The sequence below is a fragment of the Bombus affinis genome, unplaced genomic scaffold, assembly GCF_024516045.1.
Source record: "Bombus affinis isolate iyBomAffi1 unplaced genomic scaffold, iyBomAffi1.2 ctg00000058.1, whole genome shotgun sequence".
Lineage (NCBI taxonomy): Eukaryota > Metazoa > Arthropoda > Insecta > Hymenoptera > Apidae > Bombus > Bombus affinis.
The window spans coordinates 655183-669594 of record NW_026108819.1 but is presented as its reverse complement, the minus strand read 5'-3'; positions in this window follow the sequence as shown (position 1 = coordinate 669594).

The following is a 14412-nucleotide window of genomic DNA, read 5'->3' as shown; positions in this document are numbered from 1 at the left end:
TGTCAGCCATTTCGGACATCACATTGCACTGTAGTATGTGGAAATAGTACTATTTATGTGAAACTATTCATAAACTGTAAACATTTGTCAGTAGGCAATTCGATAAAGACTTCCGGCTCCTCGGGCTGGTGCGAATATTTCAATGTCCGTATGTGCCAAACCGTTGGTTTGTGACACACCTTTACGCGTCTCTCGCTCGCTGCGCTCGCTCGAAAGCTATAGCCTAACCAAAAACCATACATCTTGCGTTCAGTATTCGATATGGTGGTGACATATTTCGAATTTGCGAACGTGTCACATCGGTTGTGCGGTTGGACTAGATTTTTACGTGCGAGCGGAGCGAGCGAGCAACGGAGACAATTTCCAAGCTATACATATACCTTATATTGCATTGCATTTGTTTCGTGTTATTACCTAATTTTGTCAGCCATTTCGGACATCACATTGCACTGTAGTATGTGGAAATAGTACTATTTATGTGAAACTATTCATAAACTGTAAACATTTGTCAGTAGACAATTCGATAAAGACTTCCGGCTCCTCGGGCTGGTGGGAATATTTCAATGTCCCTATGTGCCAAACCGTTGGTTTGTGACACACCATAACACGGCTCTCGCTCGCTACGCTCGCTCGAAAGCTATAGCTTAACCTAAAACCAATCCATCTTGCGTTCAGTATTCGATATGGTGGTGACATATTTCGAATTTGCGAACGTGTCGCATAGGTTGTGAGGTTGGACTATATTTTTACGAGCGAGCGGAGCGAGCGAGCAACGATCACACTTTCCAAGCTATACATATACCTTATATTGCCTTGCATATATTTCGTGTTATTACCTAATTTTGTCAGCCATTTCTGACATCACATTGCACTTTACTATGTGGAAATAGTACTATTTATGTGAAACTATTCATAAACTGTAAACATTTGTCAGTAGGCAATTCGATAAAGACTTCCGGCTCCTCGGGCTGGTGCGAATATTTCAATGTCCGTATGTGCCAAACCGTTGGTTTGTGACACACCTTTACGCGTCCCTCGCTCGCTGCGCTCGCTCGAAAACTATTGCCCAACCTAAAACCATACATCTTGCGTTCAGTAATCGATATGGTGGCGACATATTTCGAATTTGCGAACGTGTCGCATCGGTTGTGAGGTCGGACTAGATTTTTACGAGCGAGCGGAGCGAGCGAGCAACGCTCACAATTTCCAAGCTATACATATACCTTATATTGCCTTGCATATATTTCGTGATATTACCTAATTTTGTCAGCCATTTCTGACATCACATTGCATTTTACTATGTGGAAATAGTACAATTTATGTGAAACTATTCATAAACTGTAAACATTTGTCAGTAGGCAATTCGATAAAGATATCCGGCTCCTCGGGCTGGTGCGATTATTTCAATGTCCGTATTTGCCAAACCGTCGGTTTGTGACACACCTTTACAGGTCTCTCGCTCGCTACGCTCGCTCGAAAGCTATAGCTTAACCTAAAACCAATCCATCTTGCGTTCAGTATTCGACATGGTGGTGACATATTTCGAATTTGCGAACGTGTCGCATCGGTTGTGAGGTTGGACTATATTTTTACGAGCGAGCGGAGCGAGCGAGCAACGATCACAATTTCCAAGCTATACATATACCTTATATTGCATTGCATTTGTTTCGTGTTATTACCTAATTTTGTCAGCCATTTCGGACATCACATTGCACTGTAGTATGTGGAAATAGTACTATTTATGTGAAACTATTCATAAATTGTAAACATTTGTCAGTAGGCAATTCGATAAAGACTTCCGGCTCCTCGGGCTGGTGCGAATATTTCAATGTCCGTATGTGCCAAACCGTTGCTTTGTGACACACCTTTACACGTCTCTCGCTCGCTACGCTCGCTCGAAAGCTATAGCTAAACCTAAAACCAATCCATCTTGCGTTCAGTATTCGATATGGTGGTGACATATTTCGAATTTGCGGACGTGTCGCATCGGTTGTGAGGTTGGACTAGATTTTTACGAACGAGCGGAGCGAGCGAGCAACGATCACAATTTCCAAGCTATACATATACCTTATATTGCCTTGCATATATTTCGTGTTATTACCTAATTTTGTCAGCCATTTCTGACATCACATTGCACTTTACTATGTGGAAATAGTACTATGTATGTGAAACTATTCACAAACTGTAAACATTTGTCAGTAGGCAATTCGATAAAGACTTCCGGCTCCTCGGGCTGGTGCGAATATTTCAATGTCCGTATGTGCCAAACCGTTGGTTTGTGACACACCTTTACACGTCTCTCGCTCGCTACGCTCGCTCGAAAGCTATAGCCTAACCTAAAACCATACATCTTGCGTTCAGTATTCCATATGGTGGTGACATATTTCGAATTTGCGAACGTGTCGCATCGGTTGTGAGGTTGGACTAGATTTTTACGTGCGAGCGGAGCGAGCGAGCAACGGTGAAAATTTCCAAGCTATACATATACCTTATATTGCATTGCGTTTGTTTCGTGTTATTACCTAATTTTGTCAGCCATTTCGGACATCACATTGCACTGTAGTATGTGGAAATAGTACTATTTATGTGAAACTATTCATAAACTGTAAACATTTGTCAGTAGACAATTCGATAAAGACTTCCGGCTCCTCGGGCTGGTGGGAATATTTCAATGTCCCTATGTGCCAAACCGTTGGTTTGTGACACACCATTACACGGCTCTCGCTCGCTACGCTCGCTCGAAAGCTATAGCTTAACGTAAAACCAATCCATCTTGCGTTCAGTATTCGATATGGTGGTGACATATTTCGAATTTGCGAACGTGTCGCATCGGTTGTGAGGTTGGACTAGATTTTTACGAGCGAGCGGAGCGAGCGAGCAACGATCTCAATTTCCAAGCTATACATATACCTTATATTGCCTTGCATATATTTCGTGATATTACCTAATTTTGTCAGCCATTTCTGACATCACATTGCATTTTACTATGTGGAAATAGTACAATTTATGTGAAACTATTCATAAACTGTAAACATTTGTCAGTAGGCAATTCGATAAAGACATCCGGCTCCTCGGGCTGGTGCGAATATTTCAATGTCCGTATTTGCCAAACCGTTGGTTTGTGACACACCTTTACAGGTCACTCGCTCGCTACGCTCGCTCGAAAGCTATAGCTTAACCTAAAACCAATCCATCTTGCGTTCAGTATTCGACATGGTGGTGACATATTTCGAATTTGCGAACGTGTCGCATCGGTTGTGAGGTTGGACTATATTTTTACGAGCGAGAGGAGCGAGCGAGCAACGATCACAATTTCCAAGCTATACATATACCTTATATTGCATTGCATTTGTTTCGTGTTATTACCTAATTTTGTCAGCCATTTCGGACATCACATTGCACTGTAGTATGTGGAAATAGTACTATTTATGTGAAACTATTCATAAACTGTAAACATTTGTCAGTAGGCAATTCGATAAAGACTTCCGGCTCCTCGGGCTGGTGCGAATATTTCAATGTCCGTATGTGCCAAACCGTTGGTTTGTGACACACCTTTACAGGTCTCTCGCTCGCTACGCTCGCTCGAAAGCTATAGCTTAACCAAAAACCAATCCATCTTGCGTTCAGTATTCGATATGGTGGTGACATATTTCGAATTTGCGAACGAGTCGCATCGGTTGTGAGGTTGGACTAGATTTTTACGAGCGAGCGGAGCGAGCGAGCTACGGTGACAATTTCCAAGCTATACATATACCTTATATTGCATTGCATTTGTTTCGTGTTATTACCTAATTTTGTCAGCCATTTCGGATATCACATTGCACTGTAGTATGTGGAAATAGTACTATTTATGTGAAACTATTCATAAACTGTAAACATTTGTTAGTAGACAATTCGATAAAGACTTCCGGCTCCTCGGGCTGGTGGGAATATTTCAATGTTCCTATGTGCCAAACCGTTGGTTTGTGACACACCATTACACGGCTCTCGCTCGCTACGCTCGCTCGAAAGCTATAGCTTAACCTAAAACCAATCCATCTTGCGTTCAGTATTCGATATGGTGGTGACATATTTCGAATTTGCGAACGTGTCGCATCGGTTGTGACGTTGGACTAGATTTTTACGAGCGAGCGGAGCGAGCGAGCAACGATCTCAATTTCCAAGCTATACATATACCTTATATTGCCTTGCATATATTTCGTGATATTACCTAATTCTGTCAGCCATTTCTGACATCACATTGCATTTTACTATGTGGAAATAGTACAATTTATGTGAAACTATTCATAAACTGTAAACATTTGTCAGTAGGCAATTCGATAAAGACTTCCGGCTCCTCGGGCTGGTGGGAATATTTCAATGTCCGTATGTGCCAAACCGTTGGTTTGTGACACACCTTTACGCGTCTCTCGCTCGCTGCGCTCGCTCGATAGCTATAGCCTAACCTAAAACCATACATCTTGCGTTCAGTAATCGATATGGTGGCGACATATTTCGAATTTGCGAACGTGTCGCATCGGTTGTGAGGTTGGACTAGATTTTTACGTGCGAGCGGAGCGAGCGAGCAACGGTGACAATTTCCAAGCTATACATATACCTTATATTGCATTGCATTTGTTTCGTGTTATTACCTAATTTTGTCAGCCATTTCGGACATCACATTGCACTGTAGTATGTGGAAATAGTACTATTTATGTGAAACTATTCATAAACTGTAAACATTTTTCAGTAGGCAATTCGATAAAGACATCCGGCTCCTCGGGCTGGTGCGAATATTTCAATGTCCGTATTTGCCAAACCGTTGGTTTGTGACACACCTTTACGCGTCCCTCGCTCGCTGCGCTCGCTCGAAAACTATTGCCCAACCTAAAACCATACATCTTGCGTTCAGTTATCGATATGGTGGCGACATATTTCGAATTTGCGAACGTGTCGCATCGGTTGTGAGGTTGGACTAGATTTTTACGAGCGAGCGGAGCGAGCGAGCAACGATCACAATTTCCAAGCTATACATATACCTTATATTGCATTGCATTTGTTTCGTGTTATTACCTAATTTTGTCAGCCATTTCGGACATCACATTGCACTGTAGTATGTGGAAATAGTACTATTTATGCGAAACTATTCATAAACTGTAAACATTTGTCAGTAGACAATTCGATAAAGACTTCCGGCTCCTCGGGCTGGTGGGAATATTTCAATGTCCCTATGTGCCAAACCGTTGGTTTGTGACACACCATTACACGGCTCTCGCTCGCTACGCTCGCTCGAAAGCTATAGCCTAACCTAAAACCATACATCTTGCGTTCAGTAATCGATATGGTGGCGACATATTTCGACTTTGCGAACGTGTCGCATCGGTTGTGAGGTTGGACTATATTTTTACGAGCGAGCGGAGCGAGCGAGCAACGATCACAATTTCCAAGCTATACATACACCTTATATTGCCTTGCATATAATTCGTGTTATTACCTAATTTTGTCAGCCATTTCTGACATCACATTGCACTTTACTATGTGGAAATAGTACTATTTATGTGAAACTATTCATAAACTGTAAACATTTGTCAGTAGGCAATTCGATAAAGACTACCGGCTCCTCGGGCTGGTGCGAATATTTCAATGTCCGTATGTGCCAAACCGTTGGTTTGTGACACACCTTTACGGGTCCCTCGCTCGCTGCGCTCGCTCGAAAACTATTGCCCAACCTAAAACCATACATCTTGCGTTCAGTAATCGATATGGTGGCGACATATTTCGAATTTGCGAACGTGTCGCATCGGTTGTGAGGTCGGACTAGATTTTTACGAGCGAGCGGAGCGAGCGAGCAACCATCACAATTTCCAAGCTATACATATACCTTATATTGCCTTGCATATATTTCGTGTTATTACCTAATTTTGTCAGCCATTTCTGACATCACATTGCACTTTACTATGTGGAAATAGTACTATTTATGTGAAACTATTCATAAACTGTAAACATTTGTCAGTAGGCAATTCGATAAAGACTTCCGGCTCCTCGGGCTGGTGCGAATATTTCAATGTCCGTATGTGCCAAACCGTTGGTTTGTGACACACCTTTACGCGTCCCTCGCTCGCTGCGCTCGCTCGGAAACTATTGCCCAACCTAAAACCATACATCTTGCGTTCAGTAATCGATATGGTGGCGACATATTTCGAATTTGCGAACGTGTCGCATCGGTTGTGAGGTCGGACTAGATTTTTACGAGCGAGCGGAGCGAGCGAGCAACGATCACAATTTCCAAGCTATACATATACCTTGTATTGCCTTGCATATATTTCGTGTTATTACCTAATTTTGTCAGCCATTTCTGACATCACATTGCACTTTACTATGTGGAAATAGTACTATTTATGTGAAACTATTCATAAACTGCAAACATTTGTCAGTAGGCAATTCGATAAAGACTTCCGGCTCCTCGGGCTGGTGCGAATATTTCAATGTCCGTATGTGCCAAACCGTTGGTTTGTGACACACCTTTACGCGTCCCTCGCTCGCTGCGCTCGCTCGAAAACTATTGCCCAACCTAAAACCATACATCTTGCGTTCAGTAATCGATATGGTGGCGACATATTTCGAATTTGCGAACGTGTCGCATCGGTTGTGAGGTCGGACTAGATTTTTACGAGCGAGCGGAGCGAGCGAGCAACCATCACAATTTCCAAGCTATACATATACCTTATATTGCCTTGCATATATTTCGTGTTATTACCTAATTTTGTCAGCCATTTCTGACATCACATTGCACTTTACTATGTGGAAATAGTACTATTTATGTGAAACTATTCATAAACTGTAAACATTTGTCAGTAGGCAATTCGATAAAGACTTCCGGCTCCTCGGGCTGGTGCGAATATTTCAATGTCCGTATGTGCCAAACCGTTGGTTTGTGACACACCTTTACGCGTCCCTCGCTCGCTGCGCTCGCTCGAAAACTATTGCCCAACCTAAAACCATACATCTTGCGTTCAGTAATCGATATGGTGGCGACATATTTCGAATTTGCGAACGTGTCGCATCGGTTGTGAGTTCGGACTAGATTTTTACGAGCGAGCGGAGCGAGCGAGCAACGATCACAATTTCCAAGCTATACATATACCTTGTATTGCCTTGCATATATTTCGTGTTATTACCTAATTTTGTCAGCCATTTCTGACATCACATTGCACTTTACTATGTGGAAATAGTACTATTTATGTGAAACTATTCATAAACTGCAAACATTTGTCAGTAGGCAATTCGATAAAGACTTCCGGCTCCTCGGGCTGGTGCGAATATTTCAATGTCCGTATGTGCCAAACCGTTGGTTTGTGACACACCTTTACGCGTCCCTCGCTCGCTGCGCTCGCTCGAAAACTATTGCCCAACCTAAAACCATACATCTTGCGTTCAGTAATCGATATGGTGGCGACATATTTCGAATTTGCGAACGTGTCGCATCGGTTGTGAGGTTGGACTAGATTTTTACGAGCGAGCGGAGCGAGCGAGCAACGGTGACAATTTCCAAGCTATACATATACCTTATATTGCATTGCATTTGCTTCGTGTTATTACCTAATTTTGTCAGCCAATTCGGACATCACATTGCACTGTAGTATGTGGAAATAGTACTATTTATGCGAAACTATTCATAAACTGTAAACATTTGTCAGTAGACAATTCGATAAAGACTTCCGGCTCCTCGGGCTGGTGGGAATATTTCAATGTCCCTATGTGCCAAACCGTTGGTTTGTGACACACCATTACACGGCTCTCGCTCGCTACGCTCGCTCGAAAGCTATAGCCTAACCTAAAACCATACATCTTGCGTTCAGTAATCGATATGGTGGCGACATATTTCGACTTTGCGAACGTGTCGCATCGGTTGTGAGGTTGGACTATATTTTTACGAGCGAGCGGAGCGAGCGAGCAACGATCACAATTTCCAAGCTATACATACACCTTATATTGCCTTGCATATATTTCGTGTTATTACCTAATTTTGTCAGCCATTTCTGACATCACATTGCACTTTACTATGTGGAAATAGTACTATTTTTGTGAAACTATTCATAAAGTGTAAACATTTGTCAGTAGGCAATTCGATAAAGACTACCGGCTCCTCGGGCTGGTGCGAATATTTCAATGTCCGTATGTGCCAAACCGTTGGTTTGTGACACACCTTTACGGGTCCCTCGCTCGCTGCGCTCGCTCGAAAACTATTGCCCAACCTAAAACCATACATCTTGCGTTCAGTAATCGATATGGTGGCGACATATTTCGAATTTGCGAACGTGTCGCATCGGTTGTGAGGTCGGACTAGATTTTTACGAGCGAGCGGAGCGAGCGAGCAACCATCACAATTTCCAAGCTATACATATACCTTATATTGCCTTGCATATATTTCGTGTTATTACCTAATTTTGTCAGCCATTTCTGACATCACATTGCACTTTACTATGTGGAAATAGTACTATTTATGTGAAACTATTCATAAACTGTAAACATTTGTCAGTAGGCAATTCGATAAAGACTTCCGGCTCCTCGGGCTGGTGCGAATATTTCAATGTCCGTATGTGCCAAACCGTTGGTTTGTGACACACCTTTACGCGTCCCTCGCTCGCTGCGCTCGCTCGAAAACTATTGCCTAACCTAAAACCATACATCTTGCGTTCAGTAATCGATATGGTGGCGACATATTTCGAATTTGCGAACGTGTCGCATCGGTTGTGAGGTCGGACTAGATTTTTACGAGCGAGCGTAGCGAGCGAGCAACGATCACAATTTCCAAGCTATACATATACCTTGTATTGCCTTGCATATATTTCGTGTTATTACCTAATTTTGTCAGCCATTTCTGACATCACATTGCACTTTACTATGTGGAAATAGTACTATTTATGTGAAACTATTCATAAACTGCAAACATTTGTCAGTAGGCAATTCGATAAAGACTTCCGGCTCCTCGGGCTGGTGCGAATATTTCAATGTCCGTATGTGCCAAACCGTTGGTTTGTGACACACCTTTACGCGTCCCTCGCTCGCTGCGCTCGCTCGAAAACTATTGCCCAACCTAAAACCATACATCTTGCGTTCAGTAATCGATATGGTGGCGACATATTTCGAATTTGCGAACGTGTCGCATCGGTTGTGAGGTTGGACTAGGTTTTTACGAGCGAGCGGAGCGAGCGAGCTACGGTGACAATTTCCAAGCTATACATATACCTTATATTGCATTGCATTTGTTTCGTGTTATTACCTAATTTTGTCAGCCATTTCGGACATCACATTGCACTGTAGTATGTGGAAATAGTACTATTTATGTGAAACTATTCATAAACTGTAAACATTTGTTAGTAGACAATTCGATAAAGACTTCCGGCTCCTCGGGCTGGTGGGAATATTTCAATGTCCCTATGTGCCAAACCGTTGGTTTGTGACACACCATTACACGGCTCTCGCTCGCTACGCTCGCTCGAAAGCTATAGCTTAACCTAAAACCAATCCATCTTGCGTTCAGTATTCGATATGGTGGTGACATATTTCGAATTTGCGAACGTGTCGCATCGGTTGTGACGTTGGACTAGATTTTTACGAGCGAGCGGAGCGAGCGAGCAACGATCACAATTTCCAAGCTATACATACACCTTATATTGCCTTGCATATATTTCGTGTTATTACCTAATTTTGTCAGCCATTTCTGACATCACATTGCACTTTACTATGTGGAAATAGTACTATTTATGTGAAACTATTCATAAACTGCAAACATTTGTCAGTAGGCAATTCGATAAAGACTACCGGCTCCTCGGGCTGGTGCGAATATTTCAATGTCCGTATGTGCCAAACCGTTGGTTTGTGACACACCTTTACGGGTCCCTCGCTCGCTGCGCTCGCTCGAAAACTATTGCCCAACCTAAAACCATACATCTTGCGTTCAGTAATCGATATGGTGGCGACATATTTCGAATTTGCGAACGTGTCGCATCGGTTGTGAGGTCGGACTAGATTTTTACGAGCGAGCGGAGCGAGCGAGCAACCATCACAATTTCCAAGCTATACATATACCTTATATTGCCTTGCATATATTTCGTGTTATTACCTAATTTTGTCAGCCATTTCTGACATCACATTGCACTTTACTATGTGGAAATAGTACTATTTATGTGAAACTATTCATAAACTGTAAACATTTGTCAGTAGGCAATTCGATAAAGACTTCCGGCTCCTCGGGCTGGTGCGAATATTTCAATGTCCGTATGTGCCAAACCGTTGGTTTGTGACACACCTTTACGCGTCCCTCGCTCGCTGCGCTCGCTCGAAAACTATTGCCCAACCTAAAACCATACATCTTGCGTTCAGTAATCGATATGGTGGCGACATATTTCGAATTTGCGAACGTGTCGCATCGGTTGTGAGGTCGGACTAGATTTTTACGAGCGAGCGGAGCGAGCGAGCAACGATCACAATTTCCAAGCTATACATATACCTTGTATTGCATTGCATTTGTTTCGTGTTATTACCTAATTTTGTCAGCCATTTCGGACATCACATTGCACTGTAGTATGTGGAAATAGTACTATTTATATGAAACTATTCATAAACTGTAAACATTTGTCAGTAGGCAATTCGATAAAGACTTCCGGCTCCTCGGGCTGGTGCGAATATTTCAATGTCCGTATGTGCCAAACCGTTGGTTTGTGACACACCTTTACACGTCTCTCGCTCGCTACGCTCGCTCGAAAGCTATAGCTTAACCTAAAACCAATCCATCTTGCGTTCAGTATTCGATATGGTGGTGACATATTTCGAATTTGCGAACGTGTCGCATCGGTTGTGAGGTTGGACTAGATTTTTACGAGCGAGCGGAGCGAGCGAGCAACGGTGACAATTTCCAAGCTATACATATACCTTATATTGCATTGCATTTGTTTCGTGTTATTACCTAATTTTGTCAGCCAATTCGGACATCACATTGCACTGTAGTATGTGGAAATAGTACTATTTATGCGAAACTATTCATAAACTGTAAACATTTGTCAGTAGACAATTCGATAAAGACTTCCGGCTCCTCGGGCTGGTGGGAATATTTCAATGTCCCTATGTGCCAAACCGTTGGTTTGTGACACACCATTACACGGCTCTCGCTCGCTACGCTCGCTCGAAAGCTATAGCCTAACCTAAAACCATACATCTTGCGTTCAGTAATCGATATGGTGGCGACATATTTCGACTTTGCGAACGTGTCGCATCGGTTGTGAGGTTGGACTATATTTTTACGAGCGAGCGGAGCGAGCGAGCAACGATCACAATTTCCAAGCTATACATACACCTTATATTGCCTTGCATATATTTCGTGTTATTACCTAATTTTGTCAGCCATTTCTGACATCACATTGCACTTTACTATGTGGAAATAGTACTATTTATGTGAAACTATTCATAAACTGTAAACATTTGTCAGTAGGCAATTCGATAAAGACTACCGGCTCCTCGGGCTGGTGCGAATATTTCAATGTCCGTATGTGCCAAACCGTTGGTTTGTGACACACCTTTACGGGTCCCTCGCTCGCTGCGCTCGCTCGAAAACTATTGCCCAACCTAAAACCATACATCTTGCGTTCAGTAATCGATATGGTGGCGACATATTTCGAATTTGCGAACGTGTCGCATCGGTTGTGAGGTCGGACTAGATTTTTACGAGCGAGCGGAGCGAGCGAGCAACCATCACAATTTCCAAGCTATACATATACCTTATATTGCCTTGCATATATTTCGTGTTATTACCTAATTTTGTCAGCCATTTCTGACATCACATTGCACTTTACTATGTGGAAATAGTACTATTTATGTGAAACTATTCATAAACTGTAAACATTTGTCAGTAGGCAATTCGATAAAGACTTCCGGCTCCTCGGGCTGGTGCGAATATTTCAATGTCCGTATGTGCCAAACCGTTGGTTTGTGACACACCTTTACGCGTCCCTCGCTCGCTGCGCTCGCTCGAAAACTATTGCCCAACCTAAAACCATACATCTTGCGTTCAGTAATCGATATGGTGGCGACATATTTCGAATTTGCGAACGTGTCGCATCGGTTGTGAGGTCGGACTAGATTTTTACGAGCGAGCGGAGCGAGCGAGCAACGATCACAATTTCCAAGCTATACATATACCTTGTATTGCCTTGCATATATTTCGTGTTATTACCTAATTTTGTCAGCCATTTCTGACATCACATTGCACTTTACTATGTGGAAATAGTACTATTTATGTGAAACTATTCATAAACTGCAAACATTTGTCAGTAGGCAATTCGATAAAGACTTCCGGCTCCTCGGGCTGGTGCGAATATTTCAATGTCCGTATGTGCCAAACCGTTGGTTTGTGACACACCTTTACGCGTCCCTCGCTCGCTGCGCTCGCTCGAAAACTATTGCCCAACCTAAAACCATACATCTTGCGTTCAGTAATCGATATGGTGGCGACATATTTCGAATTTGCGAACGTGTCGCATCGGTTGTGAGGTCGGACTAGATTTTTACGAGCGAGCGGAGCGAGCGAGCAACGATCACAATTTCCAAGCTATACATATACCTTGTATTGCCTTGCATATATTTCGTGTTATTACCTAATTTTGTCAGCCATTTCTGACATCACATTGCACTTTACTATGTGGAAATAGTACTATTTATGTGAAACTATTCATAAACTGCAAACATTTGTCAGTAGGCAATTCGATAAAGACTTCCGGCTCCTCGGGCTGGTGCGAATATTTCAATGTCCGTATGTGCCAAACCGTTGGTTTGTGACACACCTTTACGCGTCCCTCGCTCGCTGCGCTCGCTCGAAAACTATTGCCCAACCTAAAACCATACATCTTGCGTTCAGTAATCGATATGGTGGCGACATATTTCGAATTTGCGAACGTGTCGCATCGGTTCTGAGGTTGGACTAGATTTTTACGAGCGAGCGGAGCGAGCGAGCAACGATCACAATTTCCAAGCTATACATATACCTTATATTGCTTTGCATATATTTCGTGTTATTACCTAATTTTGTCAGCCATTTCTGACATCACATTGCACTTTACTATGTGGAAATAGTACTATGTATGTGAAACTATTCATAAACTGTAAACATTTGTCAGTAGGCAATTCGATAAAGACTTCCGGCTCCTCGGGCTGGTGCGAATATTTCAATGTCCGTATGTGCCAAACCGTTGGTTTGTGACACAACTTTACACGTCTCTCGCTCGCTACGCTCGCTCGAAAGCTATAGCTTAACCTAAAACCAATCCATCTTGCGTTCAGTATTCGATATGGTGGTGACATATTTCGAATTTGCGAACGTGTCGCATCGGTTGTGAGGTTGGACTAGATTTTTACGAGCGAGCGGAGCGAGCGAGCAACGGTGACAATTTCCAAGCTATACATATACCTTATATTGCATTGCATTTGTTTCGTGTTATTACCTAATTTTGTCAGCCATTTCGGACATCACATTGCACTGTAGTATGTGGAAATAGTACTATTTATGCGAAACTATTCATAAACTGTAAACATTTGTCAGTAGACAATTCGATAAAGACTTCCGGCTCCGCGGGCTGGTGGGAATATTTCAATGTCCCTATGTGCCAAACCGTTGGTATGTGACACACCTTTACGCGTCTCTCGCTCGCTGCGCTCGCTCGAAAGCTATAGCCTAACCTAAAACCATACATCTTGCGTTCAGTATTCGATATGGTGGTGACATATTTCGAATTTGCGAACGTGTCGCATCGGTTGTGACGTTGGACTAGATGTTTACGAGCGAGCGGAGCGAGCGAGCAACGATCTCAATTTCCAAGCTATACATATACCTTATATTGCCTTGCATATATTTCGTGATATTACCTAATTTTGTCAGCCATTTCTGACATCACATTGCATTTTACTATGTGGAAATAGTACAATTTATGTGAAACTATTCATAAACTGTAAACATTTGTCAGTAGGCAATTCGATAAAGACATCCGGCTCCTCGGGCTGGTGCGAATATTTCAATGTCCGTATTTGCCAAACCGTTGGTTTGTGACACACCTTTACAGGTCTCTCGCTCGCTACGCTCGCTCGAAAGCTATAGCTTAACCTAAAACCAATCCATCTTGCGTTCAGTATTCGACATGGTGGTGACATATTTCGAATTTGCGAACGTGTCGCATCGGTTGTGAGGTTGGACTATATTTTTACGAGCGAGCGGAGCGAGCGAGCAACGATCACAATTTCCAAGCTATACATACACCTTATATTGCCTTGCATATATTTCGTGTTATTACCTAATTTTGTCAGCCATTTCTGACATCACATTGCACTTTACTATGTGGAAATAGTACTATTTATGTGAAACTATTCATAAACTGTAAACATTTG